The sequence below is a fragment of the Periplaneta americana genome, chromosome 11 (assembly GCF_040183065.1).
Source record: "Periplaneta americana isolate PAMFEO1 chromosome 11, P.americana_PAMFEO1_priV1, whole genome shotgun sequence".
Taxonomy (NCBI): domain Eukaryota; kingdom Metazoa; phylum Arthropoda; class Insecta; order Blattodea; family Blattidae; genus Periplaneta; species Periplaneta americana.
In genome coordinates this window covers 145,106,842-145,130,539 of record NC_091127.1, presented here as the reverse complement: position 1 = coordinate 145,130,539, position 23,698 = coordinate 145,106,842, and the positions used below count along the sequence as shown (strand labels likewise).

General features: G+C 34.0%; 1 protein-coding gene across 7 annotated transcripts in view; it reads left to right on the top strand.

The window, feature by feature from the left end:
• Positions 1–23,698, top strand: part of LOC138709419 (lactosylceramide 4-alpha-galactosyltransferase-like) — a 227,267-nt gene that overhangs the window by 84,625 nt on the left and 118,944 nt on the right. The window contains exon 1 of one of the 7 annotated variants that reach the window (XM_069840161.1): positions 8,880–8,897. The exons of the other annotated variants lie outside the window; for them this stretch is intronic. The gene's annotated coding sequence lies outside the window, so the exon portion shown is untranslated. Of the gene's footprint in view, positions 1–8,879; positions 8,898–23,698 lie in introns of those variants that run through there. 7 annotated transcript variants of the gene reach the window in all.

Below are 23,698 nucleotides of genomic sequence, written 5' to 3'. Positions count from 1 at the left end.
AGATGGGAGGGTAATATTAAAATGGATTTGAGGGAGGTGGGATATGATGATAGAGACTGGATTAATCTTGCTCAGGATAGGGACCGATGGCGGGCTTATGTGAGGGTGGCAATGAACCTGGGGGTTCCTTAAAAGCCAGTAAGTAATAAGTAAGTATATATAATATTTAATAGATAAATGTTTAATGTAAATTTCAATTATCTGGGTTGTGAAATATCTTATCAAAATGAAAAAGATGTGAACAAGAAAATTACCAAATTTACACAAATTCTAAATTAGTACAAAAATCTACAAGAATAGAAATATATAATACAGTAGCATTACCCTCCCTTTTATACGGAAGCGAGATTTGGACATTAAAGAAAAAGACATAAACAGAATCAAAGCAACGGAAATGAAATTTTTCAGGAGGACAGCAGGATATACTCTTTTAGACCGAAAAAGGAATGAAGAAATTTTATAACAATTAGAAGTAGAGTCAGTAGAAAAAAAATCAGCAGATACAAATTCAATTGGCTAGATCATGTAAGAAGAATGGAAAATTCAAGAATCCCAAAAATTATGATGCAGTATAAACCTAGAGGACATCGTAGACCAGAAAGACCTTTTAGAAGACTGCTAGATGGGGCCGAAACAGGTCTACAGAGGCCTAATTCGTGAAGGATGATGGATGATGATGATGAATGTTTAATGTAATATTAAATAAATGATCCAGTCATAAAGTAATATGTCCAAACATTTTTTTTATAAAAAGTAACATGTACGGGTTATATTTCATCATAAATCACAAAAAGAATCTTATTTTCATTTTATGCAGATAAAACAAATTTCTGAACACGGAACAATACATTAGAATATGAAAGCAAATAATTTTGTTGTATAGTTTGGTAATAAAACGTATTTCGCCATTCCTAAATATAGTTTATGGTAGACATGTTGCATTTTGAACGCCACGCATGCACGCACGCACGCGCACAGACAGATTATATAGATGTGTGTATATATATATACATATATATACAGACATATACCCAGTATATATACATTTTTTCTGGTATTACTTTATATTATTATCATAATTTTCTCTAAAATCCAATGCACGTGTCTTCTGACCGTACGTGCTTTGTACCGAAAACTAGTCCTCCTTTGTAGGTTCTCCCGCCATCTATGATTACATCCAACTACTCTCTAAAAGAACACATATATTAAAACGGAAATAGCACAATAAAACACATTATATAATATATTATCCTAACCTAAAATACATAAAAGTGTAGGTACAGTTGGGTGGATACTATTATCCCTTCCTCAGTTCGCGTCACAAACTTCAACAGCTGAAGTTCTAATCTTTCTCGCCTTCAAGAGGAACAATCCAGTCTTTTGTTCCCATTCTCTATTCCCCATGGGGTCAAGACATGCAAGCGAACTCCTATTCTGACTTAGCATCGAGGGTGGTAGATATTTTCTCCGTATATGTTCCAATTCGACACACTGTAATAAAATATGTTTATAGGAGTCCTTTTCTCTGCAAAGCGGACAAAGACGCTCCCCTTCTTTGTTGACAATTTTATTACCCTTACATGCCCCCAATCTTAGCCACGCTAAACCTGCTCTGCTGTCTTTGTTACAAGAGTTTATGTAGTCACACCTCCCCCAGTTAAGCATGAGATCTGATTGTAAATGTAGTGAGGATTTCTCCGAACATTGTAGCTCAATCTCTTGCCTCTCGATATAAAAAGCATGGGATATGCAAGCTATGTGCATTCTTTATCGTACCCATGACCGATATACAGTATAAAACGCTTGTTGTCTGCGAGTTCTCAAGATACCGGAAGTAGCCTACTCTGAGAAGTTATCCAAGTAGCTTGGGAAGATGTCGCGGGAGAATGCGGCTATGTGACTACTCTAATCTGATTCCTGAACCCACGAACAATGAGACAATGTAGAAGCAGAAAGTCGCTGAAAATGATGTTAAATCGGGACGACTAAAACAATATATTTTCAGTTGTAATAATAATAATAATAATAATAATAATAATAATAATAATAATAATAATAATAATAATAATAATAATAATAAAATAATAACAATAATAATAATAAGCTAATAATAATAATAATAATAATAATAATAATAATAATAATAATACTGTATTTCATTCACTCCGGTTGTTATGAATTACCCTACAGATTAAATAAAAGTAAAATAATTTCTCTTTTTCGGACGGACAAGCGTAAGACGCATAAGGAGCGTAACACACAGCTAAACCTCGTCAATGCGTTCGCTCGTGGGTTAGATTCCCGATTGGGTTGATTACCTGATTATGTTTCTTCCGAGATTTTCCTCAACCATAAGACGAATGTCAGGTAATCTATGGCGAATCCTCAGCCTCATCTCGCCAAATACCACCTCGCTATCACCAATACCATCGACGCTACATAACCGAGTAGTTTATACAGCGTCATTAAATAACCAACTAAAAAAATACACCACTCAATTTAAAGTACGAGTGAGAGTGGCTCATTTTTAGTTGTGTCTGTTTCAACAGTGTTGGATTCAGACGTTTTCCATCGGCAGGGAGTTATACCACAGCGCATTTTTCTGACCTTGACGTCGTGCGCGGGCAGCAAGCGCTAAGTATGGAAAGAGGAAGGGTTGTGTATATGAATAAGCAACCTGTTGGATTAAGAAAACAGTGGTGCACAAACTTCAAACGGAACGTGAAATTTTATGTCGTTATTTTTATATGGCTTCTTTCTGTTTAATATTATCTATATTGTATGTAAAACAAAAGTACTAGCACTGATTTCTTAATATTGCACTTGTGTTTTAAATCTTAATAACATAATACAGAGTTAAGAAGGATATTCACTTAAATTCCATAGTAGTATAATATTATACTGTATTAAGTGGATGAAACACATCATTCATAAAGAAAGTGATATTCCAAAGAAAGAGATTGAGTATGACATGATAAGTTGGAATTTATATTGATGTTATCTTTAGCCTTACAAAAGTAATCAATAAACTAATCAAATAATATTACAGTACAAAGCAAAGTTACCTAGGTACTGTATCTGTTTTAAGTGTAACTAATATTACATAACAAAACTCTTGTCGCATTATGCTTTTAAGGTGATATTTGTGAGCAACTTCCTATCATCAGAATATTAATTATTTTCTAGACATCTGCTGAAGCTATAGAGCTGACATTTTTACAAGACATGGGCACGTATCTTTTGCTTATGATGTAACAGTAGTTGCTTTGTTAATTCATTTCCTTACAAACAGTTTCCATGCGAATATTTTCAAAATTTTCAATACGCTATCTTCAGTAATACGTATTTACGGTATATTAAATTTACGAAACAATTCTGTAAGGCTACTAAATAAATAGGCCTATAGCTGAAAATTTCACTTTGAAAAATGAGCATTAAAATTAAAACTTACATTCTTATAATGCACTTATAACTTCTCAGGCAAATCTAAAAATTAACATGGATACAGTTTTAATAAGTTCTCTTCCCTTTATGTATTGAATCAGTTCTGGCCATCCCTGAATATAGCTCGACCAAGCTGCATATAGGCTACCACCTCTTTCGTCTGTCTCTTTCCTTTCCGCTGTAAAGCGCTCAGGCTCTCCTGGGCTCTAAAGCGCACGCTTGCTCCTGTGGGCATCAATTGACATGCCTGGTCTAGTATATACAGTCACGAAGCTCAGTACGTCGGAAATATGCATCCATAGATAGTTGCTAACCACTAGGATCGCTACTATCGTCTCATCACAGACAATGCGAAATAGTACCGGCACAGTCTATTGTTCCTAGTACCCTCACAACTCAACTGTATATATTAGACTGTGGTTATACTATGCCGGGGGAGAGATGGAACCGTCAGCAAAAGGAACAATAACTCATATATTACGCAATAACAACATAAGGCAGCATATGTAAAAGAGAACATGGAATTAAAAAGTTAATGTTTTAGTATAAAACATTATGAATATGAAGTAGGTCTATCATTCTATGTAAAATTGCCCCATAAAGCCGGTGTTAGGTATCATTTTTACATAAACCTCCCAAATTTAGTACAAGTAGTAATTACTCACCGATGAAATAAGACGAATGCATTTTCCAATAACTTTTCTAAATTTCTTAAAGAGTAGTGGTATGAATATTCCATCTGTTTCGAAGAGCTTCAAGGTAATTTTAAATGCATTTCACACAGTTTAAAAAAGGCACCACTTCGGGTACGATCGAAATACTACAAATCAGAAATGAACAAAACTAACTGCCGCTCTCGCTCGCTGTGTTCGTTGCATTTGTCTTTCGAGTCTCGTCTCGTAACTCTCGTGCGCTTCGAATCTCGCTCATCATTCTCAAAATAGCATTTGGTCGGCGTGGAAAGATTTCGTAACTTTGAATAACATACATAATTGAAATAAATAACATTACAGATGTTTAGTTGATACAAAAAGACAAAACAAAACAGTATCATAGTTATCAAAATGTTAATATATTTTTTTTTATTTGAGATTGTACACTTGATCTCAAATATACGAAAAAAATCCTAGCCTTTTAATAAAGGGCCTAGAAGGTAGAGATGATGTTTCAAGTCGGCTACTTGACTGTTTATACATATATAACAGTTGCTAAAAATAGATAAAAATTCAGTCTGGTATAAACTACTATGGTGATTCAAGGCTACTTGACGTTCGAGAGTTGACCACTCCCGATGTCTTGAGAACGTTCCCTTAATTCACTTCCAAGCAGTCAACGATGTAGGCAATATTGTCGTGCGGGTTTTCGGCTTTGCGGGCGCTGTTAGTCTTGCTTTCTCGATCGTTGTTCAACTCTACTACAAATCATATTTAGTTTTCCATCTTTTTTTTTTCTATTTGATTTCGCGTCAAACCGTTTTATGCATTGACTCGCTACTTACAGCACTAGATGAAGGTAACACAGATTAAATTACCGGTTCACAGATTCCACTTTCACTTAGAGACAATTCAGAATGTTCTTTACTAATTGCAGCGGATGCATTTTCCATTGACTCCTTAATACGTCTTTCCTTTTTTAGAAAAGTGAACAGTATCTCTTGTTTTGCCATCGTATACTGAAATGTTTATATTTACTGTATATGCTATAACTATTTTAATAAAAAAGTATTATATTTGCTAAACAAAACTAACACTGAAAACTACGTCGATAAAAACACAGCACACCACTTAAATTTAAACCAAAGAAAGATCGACCGGCAGATAACCAATCTTCAAGAAATCAACTTTAGATACTTGAAAATCTACATAAAATTGATTTGAGTTATTGAAAAGTCATATCAAATTGAAATATAAAACCGTATTGTATAAATTATATTTTTTAGTTCAATAAAAGTCTGAAATCTTCGGGGGGGGGGACATCCTGGAATCGTTTATACATATCAAAATAATTTAGAAATTCACTCTTCTATCACAAAAATAAATTAAGATAAACTAAATATATTTACCAAGCCTATAGACGAAATGATATTGTACAAAGATTTTTCTCAATTGTCAAAAATTCAAATTATTAAACAAATAATAAAGTAAAAATGTATATTTCCTTATTTTTGTAAATATGCCGTTATTCAAAATGAAACAACTAAAGAAACTCAAATTTGAACTATTTAAAAGCCAAATTGTTTAACGTATTACTTATCGATTGTAATTATTGAATTATTGTACAGTTTCGAATGGAATAATTCGCCATACGTAATTACAAAACACACACACACACACACACGCACACACACATATATATATATATATATATTGGCGACAAATTAAGTTTCTTTATCAATTATTACAGCTTGTAGAGTATTCCTGTGAATTTAATTAGAAAATTTGCTCTAAACATTCAGTACTGGACATTTTGATGAACATATTATTTTATTGTGCAAGAATTTTTTAAGAATTAATTAAGTTCCTATTATATATGTGTATACATACATACATCTTATATATGAGCCGTTCAGAGCAAAAGTGGTGTAAGTCAAAATTTGGGAAATGAGGTTTAAAGTAAAAATTCTGTAACATACAGCGCAAAGTAGCAATTAATATGTCCTTCTTGCTATCCACTGACTACTAATAGTTCAAATAAATTGAATATTAATTGCTATATATACAGCTTGATCCCGAAGTAACATAATTAATTTCAAGGAGTTATTCTTTCATATATTTCAAGCAAAAAAGTTTGATACAATTGTGTTCGTTTTTGCTTCCTTTTCGAGAAAAAATATTTTATATAAAATATTTCATAGCGTATTTTGGGAAAGCCATTGATTTAATTCCCAATATGCTCAGTGAATTTAAGAGAGCAGTGTATTATGATAATAAATATAAATTTGATCTGAAGGAATGTAACTTTTCGTTCTGAAAAAATAATTTTAAAATGTTACAGTTTGTCCGTTTACAAGCAAAACACATGAAGTCAAAAATATTACTTTAGAGAAAAGGTAGTAAGGAAGTTCTTGACAAAACTGAATCCTAAAAATATTACTTTTAGTAAATTTTTCCTCTTTGTATTTCCTTTCTCAAATTCTAAATTATGTGCATTACATACAGCTTTCTCTGAGAAGTAATAGTTTTGAATTTGTGTGTTTCTCTTGTAAACCGACGATTTGTTCGGATCAAATTTCTGCACATTTAAACAGCAAAACTTAAATTCTTTAACTCATTCATGATCGTAATGTCATGCTCTCTTAAATTTACTGAGCATATTGGGAATTAAATCCATGACTTTCCCAAAACATACTATGAAAATATTTCATATAAAACAATTTTTATCTCGAAAAAAAGCCAAATGCGAGCAAAATTGTATTCAACTTTTTTGTTTGAAATATCTCAAAGAATAATCGCCTGAAATTAATTACATTACTTATGGTTCACTCTGTATATACATACATACATACACACATACACACATACACACATACATACATACATACATACATACATACATACATACATACATACATACATATATTGTATATTACTTCTTATGACATCGAGTAATCAGTAGCTCATTACGAATTTTAAAAAAATTACAAAACTACTGTTCTATATAGAAGAAAACATAAGGAACAGTGATCAAACAAATAGACTTCTTTTCAATTAGTTTAGTCTCAAATATTAGAATTGAACTTGTAGGGAAAATCCAGAATCAAATAAAAAGACCGTGAAATAACAAACAGAATGTCATAGATAGGTATATATATATATATATATATATATATATATATATATATATATATATTACAATCTGTCAAATACGATTTGAAAAGTTTTAATTCATAACCTGTAATACCATAAAAATAAAGCTTATCGTTTAAAATATTATGATCAATGGAATCGAAGGCTTTATTCAAATCAGAAAATCTTGCTATTATTGATAAACATAGTCGTACATGACGGTCAAACATTGTTTCTGCAATTGGTGTAGTATTGTTAAACAAATGATGGTCAAAAATTGTTAGCAACATCAAAAGAAACAATTTTCTCAGCAAATTAAAAAAGCCCATTTATTTGATGCCTTGTATAGCCTATGTATTAAGTTATATATGTATTCAGGGACGTCGCTAGGGAGGTGCGAAAGGGTACGCAAGCACCCCATAAAAAATCGGAGCACCCCTTTCCGCACCCGAAAGGGCAATTTATTAACAAAATACTAGGCATAAATTATTTTGAAGAACTAAAACAAACAAACAATTACTTGGATGTGAAAAAACTACGTCCCATAGTGTATCGTAATGGATGTGATGAGCAATAATAATAATAATAATAATAATAATAATAATAATAATAATAATAATAATAATAATAATAACAACATTAATAAACAGATGTATAGTATGCGCGCAAGTGCATGAAAGAACATGTTTGATTTTTTATGTACCACATTTTTACAGCTCGCACCCCATTTTTAAAACTCGCACCCCATCCGCACCCCCTTGCTCTGATCCTGGCGACGTCACTGTATGTATTACACCGTTTATGCTATTAAAATGCGACACATCTTCCATACCCTCATCTTCGGTATAATATACGACAGTCAATGAATTGAAATTACTAAATTTGTTGAATGTGTCAAAGGGAATTACTTTAAATACCTTTGCTTTGTGTAGGTTTTTACCCTTAGAAAGTGATTGATTGCCTAGAATATTTTGTTGAAATGTTTGTTGTATTGTCTATATAATTGCGTAATAATTATTGACAGATTTCATATATAAATTCGTCGCGAATGATTCACTCTGGGTTATGGAACGTTTCATATGTTTACGCCTTCGTTGTACGTTGTAGGCCTATATCAAAAGGTCAGCCTTTAACAGCAGATCTTCTTTAAGACTGATATTGCATTGTAACTATTGGCTTTATTTAATGGTGTATGCGATATTTTCACTGCGTGTTTGTGGAGAACCTTTCGATGAAACTTTGTGGTGAAACAGGATAGTATAATTTATATTGGTGCGATGACAAAAAGAAGTTGCTGTATTTCGCAACTCCCTCGGTCCCTACGCGTGGAGGAACGGATTGAACTGACCCCTCCCACGTACCTTACGTGCGACTGAACCCAGGACTGCCAAATGCGAAGCTAGCACGCAACGCAGATATTAATGAACAAGAACAGATCTGATATCTAAGTAAGAAAGGAGAGAAAGAAAAGTCGTCCATCTATCTTCATACGTTGGTCGATAATGTACAGACTACTCGCAATAAATTGAAAGCACACAAGCAACACTATGACAACAGAAACCAAACAAATGCCTACGTTACACCCAACCCCCACTAGTTGCTAGCACGCTGCCAGGGAAGGGCGCTCCAGGCTCGTCTTTTGTTTACGACGATCCTTTACGAACGAAGGTGAGTAGAATTAAACACAAATATTGACTGCAGCTTGTTTCAAGACTTGTGTTTCGTGAGTGAAGTTTGAAGTAATGACAATACTTAATTTCTATGTGTCAACGTCTGTTTATAAAGTGGACCACTTTTTACATTGCGTAGTTGACTTTTAAGACTTCGTATAGGCCTAGGCCAGGTGACGAAACGTTTTTACTGATGAAACTCGAGGTGATAACGCAGCAAAGAGCAATACCTTTTTTCAGAGTCAGCCAAAACTGGTTAATCCAGTTTTTTTTTAGTCATTCATTGTATCTTCATTCAGATATTTATCCATTGCTGTTTTCCGCTACAATGTTCTCCCTATTTCTTTTTATTTGCGAGTTAATTTTTGAATTCATATTTCCATTATTCAACGCGATACCAAAATTATTTTCTTTTATACATTTCTAAGTATGAAATGTTGTAATGTGCTACAGAAATAACTGAATTATCAATTCTTTTGTCTACATCTTTGTTTCCCTAATTGCTGACTTTGCCGTCTGGATAATTAAATTTGTTCACCTGCTCGATTGTAGGATGATCAATACTTATTTTGATTTCTAACAAGTCTGTCAGCTGTCAACATGGAAATTTCGTATTATAATATTTTCTACGTTCTAAAGTTTGTAAACTGTTCTTTGTAGTTCGTCTTCAGACCGAATGAATACGATCTGATTGTTCACGAAAGCAACTTACTGAATTAGTCTTGTATTTCAATAAAGTCTGTTTTTGAAATGTGAAATCATCTATTAATATCTTCGTTTGCAATTTAAGCCAGTTATTATGTTGTGTTAATATTTTGTTTCATTTTATCTTTTTAAGTATTTAAAAAATACGTATACTTATATACATTTAAATAAAATTTGTTTAAGCGGAAATGCTTGTCGACTTTCTTCATTAATTTCAGCAACAACGTCGCTTATCTTCTTCGTTCTTATAGCCTACGTATGTTTCTCTGGTCTCGTAAGGATGCAAGCCAATCAACAGGTTGTTATACCTTCCGGTCGTTCTTCGTATTAGTACGTCTGTTTCAGTTTCTTGACATGTGGTATAAAAGTTCTAGGCTCATTTGTTATTTATTTTTCTTCGATGTTATCTATTACTTCTTTAGTTTCTTCATGATACCATTCCATTTCACTTGGCGTAATTATTTCCAACTATAATACTTCGAAGTTCGCTGTAACGCGGTTCATAATACCACGAATTCCAATATACAGTATCTTACATTTGTTTTAAGCGTCTTTAGCTAGTGGTGTGATTTTCTGGTATTAACGATTTACGTGAAATGTGCTAAAAAAACTTAATTTTATGCATGGAAAATTCAAATCCCTTAACGAGAGTTCAAAATTAAGTGAAATATATTCGGAAATTTTCGCGAAATAGATAGAAATTCACGAAATTGCTTCATAATCACTATAATTAAAAAAAAAAACTGCAACAGATTTTATGGAGCATTTATACGAAAACAAATAAGTAAATAAAACGTGAAAATTTACTTCTTTATAAAATATATATGAACATTTATACATATTTGATCGTTCAGCATTACATGCGTGTGAAATCTGGCAACGATGTACGCATAGTTTCAGGAACTACTTCCAGGGAGCAGTTGAAGCAGACAACGGTCATTTCTCTTTCCCACAACAACTGCCTTTGTGTGATCAAGAAGGCTTTGCCGTCACCCTCTCACACTCGAAATAAATTGAATTATGAATTTAATTAACGTTACAAACAGCTTTCTTTGAGTTTCAAAGGTATTGTTTCAGTAATAATAATAATTTAAAAAAATGTTATTTTAGTATTTTTTAAGTTTCTTCAGGGTGCGAAATATGCACGAAACTGCTTGTTCTCTTTTACGAAATATGCGCCGAAATTAAACCATTTTAATCACCGAAATCAGGTTAAAATAATCATCATAAAATCACATCCATATATATGACTATTTCATTGGAATTTGTATTTAACAAAATCTAATATTGCACATGACCTCGGTCATTACTCTACGAAAAATAAACTATTTTGAAACATTTACACGTTTAAAACTTTGGACTGATCTAAGTTAAAGAATGAACTGCGACACTACCAATAAGTCCGAGAGATAAGTGAAGTACCAATTTTGGAATAAAATAAACGTTGTATGCATGATGGCTATGTGATATTAAATAAATATATTATTATTATTACTATTATTATTATTATTATTATTATTATTATTATTATTATTATTATTATTATTATTAAATCATCCTGCACTGTTCGACTTACAATATGAAAATGACAGTGATAACGGTGATCATAATGGTCGTAGTAGTGGTAACAGTGGTGGTTCTAGTGATGGTGACGTTAGTGATGTGGGTGTAGTCTATCCAAAATAAAAACCTCCCTTGGTCTAAACAATATTTATGGCGGAAGGTAAGAAAGAGTTCTTCACTTTTCATATTATGTTTTTCTTCTTGGATAGGTATACGAATTATTTCAAAATTTATGGCAAAGACCTAATAATATATCGTATAATGCATGACAATGCCTCATGTAATGCGAAATTATTCATTAAAGTGATCTGTGTTATTGATAGAATCGTAGGGCCGTATTCATAGACATTCTTAGCGCGGGCTTTCGGTGGATGATCAGCGAATTAACGTTTTTCGTATTCATAAAACAGTGTCAGCGATATGACATGATATGAATCCTGTTTAGCACGTTCGTAGCGCGGGCTAGCGAAATGTCTATGAATAGCACCCCAAAGGTTTAGCCCCTTTTCTAGCTCGCAACGTATAACATGAAGGGAAGAAAAAGTTCTTCACGTTTCATATTATGTTCTTCTTCTTTGATAGGTATACGAATTATTTCAAACTTTATAGCAAAGACCTAATAATATATCAAATAATACACGACAGTCCCTCATATAATGCGAAATTACCCATAAAAGTAATCTGTGTTATTGATAGAATGCAAAGGTTTAGTCCCTTTTCTAGCTCGCAACGCAATGGTACACGTTGCGGGCTAGAATAGGGGATAAACCTTTAATTTAGTTATTGACAATTTTGTTATGGTAAGTCGTAACAAATATGGTGGTGAATAGTAATTATTGTGCTTATGGAATAAAATGGCAATATTAAAATGTATAAATAGCTAAGATATTTTGTTCAATATGTGTCGTCAATTTTTATTTGGATGTAGTATTTCCATATCGCGAACAGAAGCATATAATTACAAAAAGTACATTTGAAATCAATAAGCTGCAATGTAACAACAGGTTGGAGTAGAGTTAGGCGAACACGTGTGCAGAGTTAACGTAAATATTATTCAACGCCTAGAAAACGGCGCAAATGTTAAGGATACTGCTTGAGAGTTTAAGGTAATATTTATTTATTTATTTATTTATTCATTCATTCATTCATTCATTCATTCATTCATTCATTCATTTAATTACTTATTTACTTATTTATTTACTTATTTATTTATGTATTTATTTACTTATTTATTTATTTATTTATTTACTTACTTATTTAATTACTTATTTAATTACTTATTTATTGATTTATTTACTTATTTATTTATTTTTTATTTATTTACTTATTTATCTACTTGCTTATATAATTACTTATTTATTTACTTATTTATTTATTTTTTTATTTATTTACTTATTTATTTACTTATTTATTTAATTATTTATTTATTTACTTATTTATTTATTTTCTTATTTATTTATTTTCTTATTTATTTATTAACTTATTTACTTATTTATTTACTTACTTATTTACTTATTTATTTATTTACTTATTTATTTATTTTTTATTTATTTTTCTATTTTTTTATTTTTTAATTATTCATTTATTTGTTCATTTATTCGTTCATTTATTCGTTCATTTATTTGTTCATTTATTTATTCATTCACTCATTTATTTATTTATTTATTTATTTATTTTTTTTTTTTAATTATTCATTTATTCATTCATTTATTCGGTCATTTATTCGTTCATTTATTTGTTCATTTATTTATTTATTTATTTATTTAAAGTTCGCAGTGCTAAGTCGTAATGCCCCCCCTCCTGAAATTCCATTCAATTGCATTCCATTCCCCTCGTAGTGTTCGAATGCACCTTTTCTACTATTTACATTGCGTTCAGTCAGATATTAATATCTGGATCTGACATATGAAAATTTCCTTACAGTTAGAAAATTAGTACTTTCCCATTACATGAGAACTTACATTGTCAACGGAGGAAACCCTACTTATAAGGCATTTGCAACCTTACAAGTGAAATCTGGGATGTTAACAGATTATTTCGCTGACCCTTGTACAAGAGTGGGTTTTACCGACCACTAATGTCAAACTCAGATACTCAAACGAGTCCATCGCAGTGGAGTAACGGTTAGCACGCCTGAACGTGAAAAATGCGGGCCCGGGTTCAAATCCTGGTCGGGGCAAGTTACCTGATTGAGGTTTCTTCCGGGGTTTTTCCTCAACCCAATAAGAGCTAATACTGGGTAACTCTCGGTGCTGGATGCTGGACTGGTTGGCATTATCACCTTCATCTCATTCAGACGCTATATAACCATAGCAGTTGAAAAAGTGTCGTAAAATAACAAAAAAAAAAAAAAAAAAAAAAAAAGCTCGAGCTGCGTAATGTGAAGATTGTAAAGGTACTTGTCCACAGTGCAATTTAATTGCGTAACAAGTTGCCCATCGTGTTTACATATAATATTACCACCGAATTCATAATATTGTGCAAACTTAAAAGTTGGCACGACGACAAAAAAAGTTGCATTTAATGTTTAAACATAAGGTGCCTCCGTTATTAAACATACACTTCATAGTTCATCTTCATAGATCCTTATGGAGTAACGGTCAGCGCGTCTGGCCGCGAAACCAGGTGGCCCGGGTTCGAATCCCGGTCGGGACAAGTTACCTGGTTGAGGGTTTTTCCGGGGTTTTCCCTCAACCCAATACGAGCAAATGCTGGGTAACTTTCGGTGCTGGACCCCGGACTCATTTCAGCGGCATTATCACCTTCATTTCATTCAGACGCTAAATAACCTAGATGTTGATACAGCGTCGTAAAATAACCCAATAAAATAAAAAAAAATCATAGATCTTGATCATCTGACGAGAGTTTGCTACGAAAGCCCCACGAGTTGTTTTGGAAAGACCAAGCGTTTTATAAAAATGTTATACGACTGTACTGAATCGTTTTCAATTATCTATTGGAAAAATTAATATCATTAAAGAAACATATTAGTGGGAAATATCATATTTCAAGCAGAACGGCTTGTAATAATGTAGCAATAGAATGTGTAGAAACAAATAAAGGGTGTTAACGTTATAAACTACCTAAGTTATGTAGACAGCACGTATCGGCTTGCTGAATAAAATTTGTAGTGATATTCAATTATTCCTTAAAATTATATTTTTAACTAGCCGTACCCGTGCGCTCCGCTGCACCCGTTAGAAATAAGTATAAAGTAATTACATAATTAAAATAGGACATTTGATCGAGGGATCATTCGTGTTTGATAGAAGGATAAATCGTTTAATATGTTACTTAATTTAAATTGTATTTAAAATATTAAAATGCGATCATTTTGATCCAGAGACCACTGATTTGGTGCAATGACAATTCCTTTAACATGTTTCTTAATTGTTATTACCAATTATTTTTGGAAAAGCGAAAATTAACAGAAAAATTTTGGCTACAGATTTATTATTATGTTTATATTATACTATATTATATTATATTATATTATATTATATTATATTATATTATATTATATTATATTATGTAAAAAGTGTGTTGATAACGGATGTACTCGAATTAGAAAGTTTTTAATTAGTTGTGGGAGCTCTTGAATCTCAGGAGGAACAGTTTTTACAACAGCGCAACATAATCTGCTTGGCTCATTACCCAATTTTTTTGCATTGCATTTATTGCATATGTATTTTATGTTTTTTAACACGATTCAATTGAGCATAGTTAAAATTTAAATTATAAAATGATGGATTGCTAAGCTAACGTACTGTTACTGCATACTAAATCAATACACTCTCCTTGTTCGTTATTCTCTGAGATAAAAATGAATATGTTCATAAACATTATTTTAAGAAATACAGGAAATGAATATACAGAATAACCTATCAAGTTTTCTGTGCATAAGAAGCTATTTTAATCTTACCTGTCCTCAATTCACTCACAAGTTGCTGTAATAACATTATAGCATTATGTCCATCTAGAGAAACTACACTTTCCAATAATGAAATAATAATTATTTATACAAATCGGTTAATTTAGCTTCCGATATTACTTCATACAAACACAGAAACATTTTCTGTAGGCTATGTTTCATAGCTTTCGATTGTTGTGTCCAAGGCCCCTTATAGACGAAGTCATTTGTTTTTTATTTCAATACACCGCCGTAGATGGCAGTTATTTTAATTTTAAAACTCATTTATCTTATTAAATATCAGTTTTATCAAAATTTTTCAAAGAATAAAACTTATCATAAATCTGTTTTAAAGAAACTTTTATTATGTAACATTTTTCACAAAAATCAATAATAAGCGAGGTATTTCGATTTATTTAATTCAGGCCCCCTTATAACCCCCCTTTTAAATAACGTATTTTGAATGCCATATAGCCTAAAATCTAAGTTACGACGAACTTAATTTATATTCCAATTTTCATTGAAATCGGTTCAGCCATTATCGCGTGAAAAGGTAACAAACATACAGACAGACAGACAGACATACAAACAAAAATTAAAAAAAAAAAGCGATTTTCGGTTTCAGGGTGGTTAATTATATATGTTAGGACCAATTATTTTTCGAAAATCGAAAATTACCAGAAAAATTTCGGCTATAGATTTATTATTAGTATAGATTTATAAAATACCGTCTTTTTAAGATTGGTAGTAATCTAATTATTTGTTTACATTTCAACTGAACGTGAATTCCATTGCCAATGACTTTGTGCCCAACACATACCAATACTCAACAGAGTAATAAACAACTGGTTCAGTGTATGTATTGGGCGAAGTAAATAATGCCTATCCTTATTTTAAGTGAAGTAAGACTCAGAAAACACATTTTTTTTTCTGGGAAAACCTTCAGAGTTACAGAAAAATCGTTATTTTACTTTTTTCTTCTGTTATTTATGCTCTGTCATCAGTTTTTTTTAGCAGTTTATATTGTTTACATTCTGTATTTGAAAATTTTTGTTTTATGTAACGAACCTGAATTTTCTTTTAAGTAACAGTCACTGATGTCTCAGAGTGCACTATTTCACTCATGCAAACACATATTTGTAAATTTAAATGTCATGTTGTGAGTATTAATTTAATTTAAAGTATTTTCATGCTTTAATACTGTTCGCGCAACTTATCTGGGCAGCTAAAAGAGCGGGGAAGCGGGGTGTAGCGAGGTTGCTTGTAGCGGTAGCGTGGCAGGAGAGGGAAGGAGAGGGGCAGCGAGAGAGCACTAGGGAACCCAAGTGCCTAGATAAGTTGCGCGGACAATACTTAATCTATCTAAATCATTTATAAACACCCTTTTGATTAATTTTCAGATATTAATGCCACTCATTGCTGCGAGAGACTGGGAAAATACAATATGATATCCACTTCTCATAGAATTCACCATGTTGGACGTTGTATCACAAACGGACATAATATGCTTTCTAAGCCTACAATCTATTTTAAACAATTTTTAATTTTTAAACACTGGCATACAAATTGCTAATAATTATTCTAATTGTAGCTTTACTCATTTGATTATTTTATCTGATTGTTTTAATCCAATACTATGTATGATGCTATGACTCCTAACCACTCTTTGCTTTAAAATGAGCATGCATGGTTTAAATCACGTATATGTTTCATTCCTATACTACTTTCACCTATGTTCAATTGAGTTTGTCGGCTAACTATAACACCTGAAGATGACTTACATGAAAAGTCGAAAATATTCGTGATGCATAATATAATATTTTAATTGATATAACAATTTATTTCTGCTTTCACACTTAGATAAGTGATAGACTGAAAATTGTACAAAACTATTTTATATTACATATATGTAGTTTGTTTTCATTAATGTAACATATAGGTATAAGAATAGTGTAAGTAGAGGTAGGGGTAAGGGTATATGATTAGGAGTAGGATGAGTAGAGGTAAGGGCAGGAATACAATGAGTAAGGGTAGGGGTATATAAGTAAGAGCAGGAGTAGGGTTAGGATTAGGATAAGTAGTAGTAGTGGTAGTGCAAAAAATCTATTTACTTATGCTTTCAACTGCAGAGGTTATTCAACGTTCAAATTTATCATAGCTCTAAAAGGCCGTCATATTTTGCTGTGAGCCCTTTATCACGATCCAGGTTCTTCGACGTGCCATATATGTACGACACATGGTCCATATTTCCACTTTCTGGAGGAGGAAACCAAACTAAGTATTTTATCGCCCTTTATAATCCTTCGTCCTTGGCCTGGTTTCAACCCAAGAATCTCGGAATCATGATATCCGCCAAACCACGGAAGCCAACTCCTTTGATATTATCTAGACTAGACCGTTTCGTTTATCAGTTTATTACAGCAAAGAAACGAAAAACATATGATTTGGTATGAAGTGCATTGCAATTTTGTTTCTCTATTTCAACCCACTAATTTCTATTAAACCCGCTGTTTTTATTTACGTCATTCCATATAGTCTGACCCTTAAGATATTAAATATGAATGTAATCCAAACACTGGTAGGCCTACAGACAGACAGATGCTATGCCCAAAACAATTTCTACGGTGCTAGAAATTAGGTTCGTTCCAACAAGCGGTTCATGGATCAGTTCATGTACGGTTCCTGTACCAGCTTATGCGCATGCGCTAGTTGAGCATCTGCTATGGGATTGAAACTGACTGGACGCTGTTGGAACGCTTTCACGGATCGTTATGTACAAAATCCAGAGATGCTATAACTGTGATTATCTTAGCTAAGAACGGGATGCTTATTATTATCGTTTCGCAGCTAATTCTAATTGCAGAAAATAGAATTTCGATCATTTTCTATAAAAAGATGACAAAAAATATGGAAGGCAAGAATTCCGCCAATTCAATGTCGTGTACTGGGGACTCTCATCTAAAAATAGTTCTTTTTTAATTATTAATGTATGTAGTTATTTATTATACTTTTAATCAAAGCTGCATGATGAAATTGTAATTAACTATTTCAATACCCAAATAATTTCCATTCCCTTTCTTTTTGGCGAAAATTTAAATTAAATCTCTAGTTTTATTATTTGTCTTCACTGTCATTTTTCATCTTTAACCTCACTGATGTGAACATTCGATCATGTCTTTCTTCAGTATCCAGGAGACGTTGGTGAGCTTATGCGCATGCGCATCTCTCGTACTCTTCCGTACATGCCTCAATCCGCGGACTATTTCTGACCGTTCCGAACCCGTGTCAAAAGCTTGTTGGAACGCCCGACTGCAGTACATGTTTCCGGTTCAGAACTGGTTCGAATTGTGTTGGAACGCTTTTTCTATACTGCGCATGCTCACGACGGTTACGGACGGTTCCTGACTGTTGTTAGAACGAACCTGTTTATAAAATTCTACGTTTTCTTGACAATAAAAATACTTTTACAGCATCGCAATACTTTGTCTTAACACTTCGTGTGATGAGAGAGTAGAAATCGAAAATTAGCCGTAATAATTTTGTTCTGCTTTGTGAATACCCACAGTATATACAGTCACGAAGCTCAATACGTAGTAAATATGCATCTGTAGATAGTTGCTAACCTCTAGGATCGCTAATATCGCCTCATTACAGACAATGCGAAATAATACCGGCACAGTCAATTGTTCCTAGCACCCTCACAACTCAGGCTTCGTGACTGTATATACTAGACTGTGGTACCCACATATCTTCATGATCTCTAATCACGGACGTGACCTAGGCGTTGTAGCTGAATATATACTTAATACGATTTTTGCAATGATTCAGAAAATTGAATTAGATAGAGAAGCGAATATAAAAAAAAACAAAATATGTCTTGTGAAATCGTCTCGACAATCACGACCAGCGGCGGATCGTGGGTATTGAATTAAGGGGGGCTCCATACAAAAATAAACCAAGCAACTTACTTTATTTAAAGATTAGTTCCATGCGCCTTATCTTGTAAGCTGTGTTTAAATGAGACAGGCTCATGTTAGTAGATTTACTGGCATTTACTGTCCTGCGGGACAAAATTCCGGCACACCGGCGACGCTGATATAACCCCTGCAGTTGCGAGTGTCGTTAAATAAACCATAATTTAATTTTTTATATGCAGATTTGAACCTTAGAAATATCTAACTGGCGATGTTGTAGTTGGTTGTATAATATATATATATATATATATATATATATACATGATACATATATACATGATACATCAATAAATGAAAAAAAATAACTGAGCCAGAAATTGAATTCAGGATATTCAAGAGTACGCACCAGGGCGCTTGCCTCATTTATTGTGATGTTGTTAGATGTTTCAGATTCCATTATGGTTTGAAAACATTCTAGCAATGGCTCCTTCTTCTCATGAACAACATTTACTGTTCTTATTTAAAACTCCATATTGTTGCCCCAGCTGATGGAATTGTCTTTGAAACACATTAATCTAATACAGATCGAGAGAAGAAAGCAGGGTTACTGGATAAATTATCAAAAAATATGCGAGCCTTTGTATTTTGTTTAGCGGCTCTTTCCATTATGAGATTCAACTGATGGGCACTTAATTTCACATTTCTCCTGAATTGTTAAGGTACTGAACTGAATAGACTGTAAATATTGTACAGAATTAAACATTGTTGCACTTGTTATACTCACAACATTAAAGAAAATGTATTTAAAACTGCGCGCTACTGACAAACTGCTGCAAATTTTGCAGCGCCTGGAAACTCTGGATTCATGGCAAGGGGCAGCAGGGAGGAGGGGCAAAACTAACGCGCAAAGAGCGTATTCCGAATCTCACCGGTGAGCAATCCGATGGCATCACGGTGTTCCGAATTCCACCGATGACGACATTGATGCTCCACCGGTGTCGCACCGGTGCCATCAACTTGCAGAGGTGGTGGCAATCTCCATCAGCCGCCATCAGTGAATCTGATTGGTTCTTGTATAGGGCGGGAATTAGCAGACGAATGACATCGTGCACTGTTGTGTCATGGCGGTGTGTTCTGCTTTAGTTCTGCTGCATAGTTTGTAATGAGCACAACGTAAAAACAATATGTTAATGGCTTATGAGCGAACATGTCAACGGACCAGTTATTACTACCGGTTCAAGAAATAAGTTTATGATCTCTTTTATTTGAACGAGATGGCAGTACGGAAATTTCACAAAATTTTGCTAGCGTAGCACAGATAACCACTTACACAGTCGCCATGACAGCATCGATTCTTCCAGCAGTTTTGTTCCTTATTTTCGTTGCAACGTGACGTCATTGATGCCACCGGAGCGGTGAGATTCGGAATACGCTCCAGGGGAGGAAGTGGCTTCGCCTTATAGTCCTTGGCTCTGGTTTCGCTCTGGCAGCACCAGGGGAGGAAGTGACTTCACTAACGATTGCGTGCATGTCATTGAGAGCGATTTTTTTTTAAATTCGAGCCGCTAAATAGAGACTGTATAATAAATGTTTTTCACAACATAAAACGAGAAAAGAGCCACAAATGCCTGGGGGTGCTGCAGCTCCGCAGCCCCTCTTCGGAAGCCGCCCCTCACGACCGTGATAAATCGCCTCAAATGTAAACCTGATCTCCGCACACATTAAGAAACAAGCCGCGATTAGTTAGCGTGACTGTCCACTTCAGTCCACTCACGTCTGGATTGTCATTCTTGTTTCTGACTTGATCCCTCTCTGTTCTGCATTCTGATCTATACGAAGCTTTACAAGAAGTGGTGGCCAGTATGTTAACGGGGACAGCAGACGTGCGTGTTGTTCTTATGCGACATTATCTGAAAATGGTTGAGAAAATTGTTTTACCATATTAATCAATGAGACAAGAACTGATGAAAAGCTTCAAATTCATCACGTTGCTTCAACACAAATTCTCTTCTGCATTAGGACATAATAAATCCAGTTAAGTCGAACTGAGAAATTTATGAGGTAGTTATAGGTTTCAATAAATAGACGTATGAAAGCATATCAGACATAATAAACGATAACATGACAAATCACACAGATAAAATGGCATAGCTTTCCTTGACAGATGTAGGCATTAAAGGACCATATGTTTTCTTGAAAAATACTTCTTATGTATTTCTAAGAATATAATTCATGGAAGTCCACACCTGTGGAGTAACGGCCAGCGCATCTGGCCGCTGAACTAGGTGGCCCGGGTTCGATTCCCGGTAGGGGAAAGTTACCTGGTTGAGGTTTTTTCCGGGGTTTTCCCTCAACCCAATATGAATAAATGCTGGTTACTGTTACTGTCATATTATTGTTACTGATATTACTATAGCTAGCGCAAGAAACGATTACCGAAAACCAATGGTGGCGTTGCTGTCTGTTTTGACGTGTGTTTGTAGGCACACCGAGGAGGGAGAGATGCGAGCTGATGGAAGTACTGTCTCTTCCAAGAAGATGAACAAATGAGGACATCGCTGTGGAAATAAAGAACGTAGGAAGAGAAAAATTCGAAGCTAATTAAACGCGCAACATATGTTTACGAATGAAATAATAATACCGTGCGATACAAGACACGTATTCACATGCAATGGAACAAACTAAAGTAATGTAACTATCACAACGCAAGACTGATTCTATCAATGTCATTTCTCTTCCGACTGTACTTTGAATATCATTCAAGTTATCTCGTGACCTTTCCTCTTGCCCGCTCTTCCTTATCGCAGTGTTTGATTAGCATTCCTTCCGTCGGTAATCAGTACTTGCGAGACCTATACTATTAATATTACTGCTCCTTCTACTACTACTACTACTACTACTGCAAGTGCTACTGCTACTGCTACAGTATCATCACCACTACCGTCACCATCATAACAGTAATGAATACAGATCTCAGATTCGTTCCAATAAATTATCTGGCCATCGTTTAAATCTCTTTGTTTGTGTGTCTAGACTCGATAACTTTACGGGCTGTCCTACAAAATAAGAAAAATGTCACTATTCATTACACGACTATTCCATACTGACTGATGCCTATTATTGTACTATAAACTGTGTTGTATTTTCCCTGAATTGGACATGCAGCTGGAAACTATGTTAAGGAATGTACGAGTAGCTATATGATTTGTATTCTGGTGCAACGCACGTTGACCTATGGGACGTGAGCGGCATTATAATTTCGCCGCGTCTGTAGACGTGAGAAGGCTTGTTGACAATTTCTTACACGGTCTTTTATCATACACAGGGATTAAGAAATATATTGTACCAACTTTTGGACTATGTTGTATTACTTCGAACAAGTAGATAGCCAGTTTACGATACCTATTCTATCTTCTAGTCAGGTAGTCAGCATGACTCAGGAACATTTCGGGAGACAACACAAAACAACACCTGACAGAATCCCGCTTGTGTTTTTTTATTTGTTATTTACGACGCTTTATCAACTGTTATGGTTATGTAGTGTCTGAGTGAGATGTTGATAATTCTAGCGAGGTGAGTGTCCAGGGTCCAGCGCCGAAAGTTACCCAGCATTTGCTCTTAATGGGTTGAGGGAAAACCCCGGAAAACCTCAACCAGGTAACTTGGATCAGCCAGGATTTGAACCCGGGCCCTCTCGTTTCGTTACTGGATTCGGTATATAGTTCTGTCAGGTCTTTCAAAACGCAGAGAACTTGCCATCTGCGATACTCCTGTAATGTCGGTAATTCGCCGCACAACAAACTATTGATCTAAAATATTGCAAAATATAAGCAATTAGGTGTAAAACATAATTTACTTAGCACAATTAAGGAAGGACTTTCTGTCTTCTTGTGCGAAAGATTTGTCGCATTTATTCCCTTAGAGAAATCAGAGTGTTTTCCCAGATTATATCCTTCAGTTCTTCCGAAATATTTATATGGATTAATTAATTAGGCTTACTTGTCTTTTAGAGTTCCTTAGAGATAAAAGTCACAAAAGGTTATGTCGAGGGTTCTGTTGAAGAGGGCGCGTGCATTTGTCTTTTTCTTGGGGAATTTTAACAGGCAAAGAGTACAAAAAGAATTCACATAGCCAGTAACAACTCAAAAATGTCATCCGACAGATCATCGACTATATCGACTGCATTTCTCAACAGAAAGTGCCCGAGCGAGGTGTTACTTTTTAAACTGATACTACAAAATATCTGGGGCAAAAAGACAGATTGTTTCATCATCTACTTTCTTAATTTTGGAGAGCAAATTATCGTCGGCTTAGAATGTAAACCTGGTAACCGCCAAAAAGAAAATTTTACAAGGGAAGCAAAAAACTAAGTTTAAATTAACTCTGAAACTTTAGGATCAAATTCAAAGTACAGCTACAAATGACACCTGTACTTTGGATTTGGTCCTAAAGTTCCAGAGTTAATTTAAACTCAGTTGTTTGCTTCCCTTGTAAAATTGTCTTTTTGGCGGTTAGCAGGTTTACACTCTAAGCCGACGTTATGTTTCAACCGCTTATCTTTAGTAATATTTATATTAACACTTTGCGCTCTGTCGAATTACCAGAGTTGTGCTATCTTTCCAATAGCAAGCTCTTTGCCTGACCGGAGGCTACGAATGGCACGAACGGTAGTCGGACGCGGTTTTGCGGTTTCCCACCAATTTATTC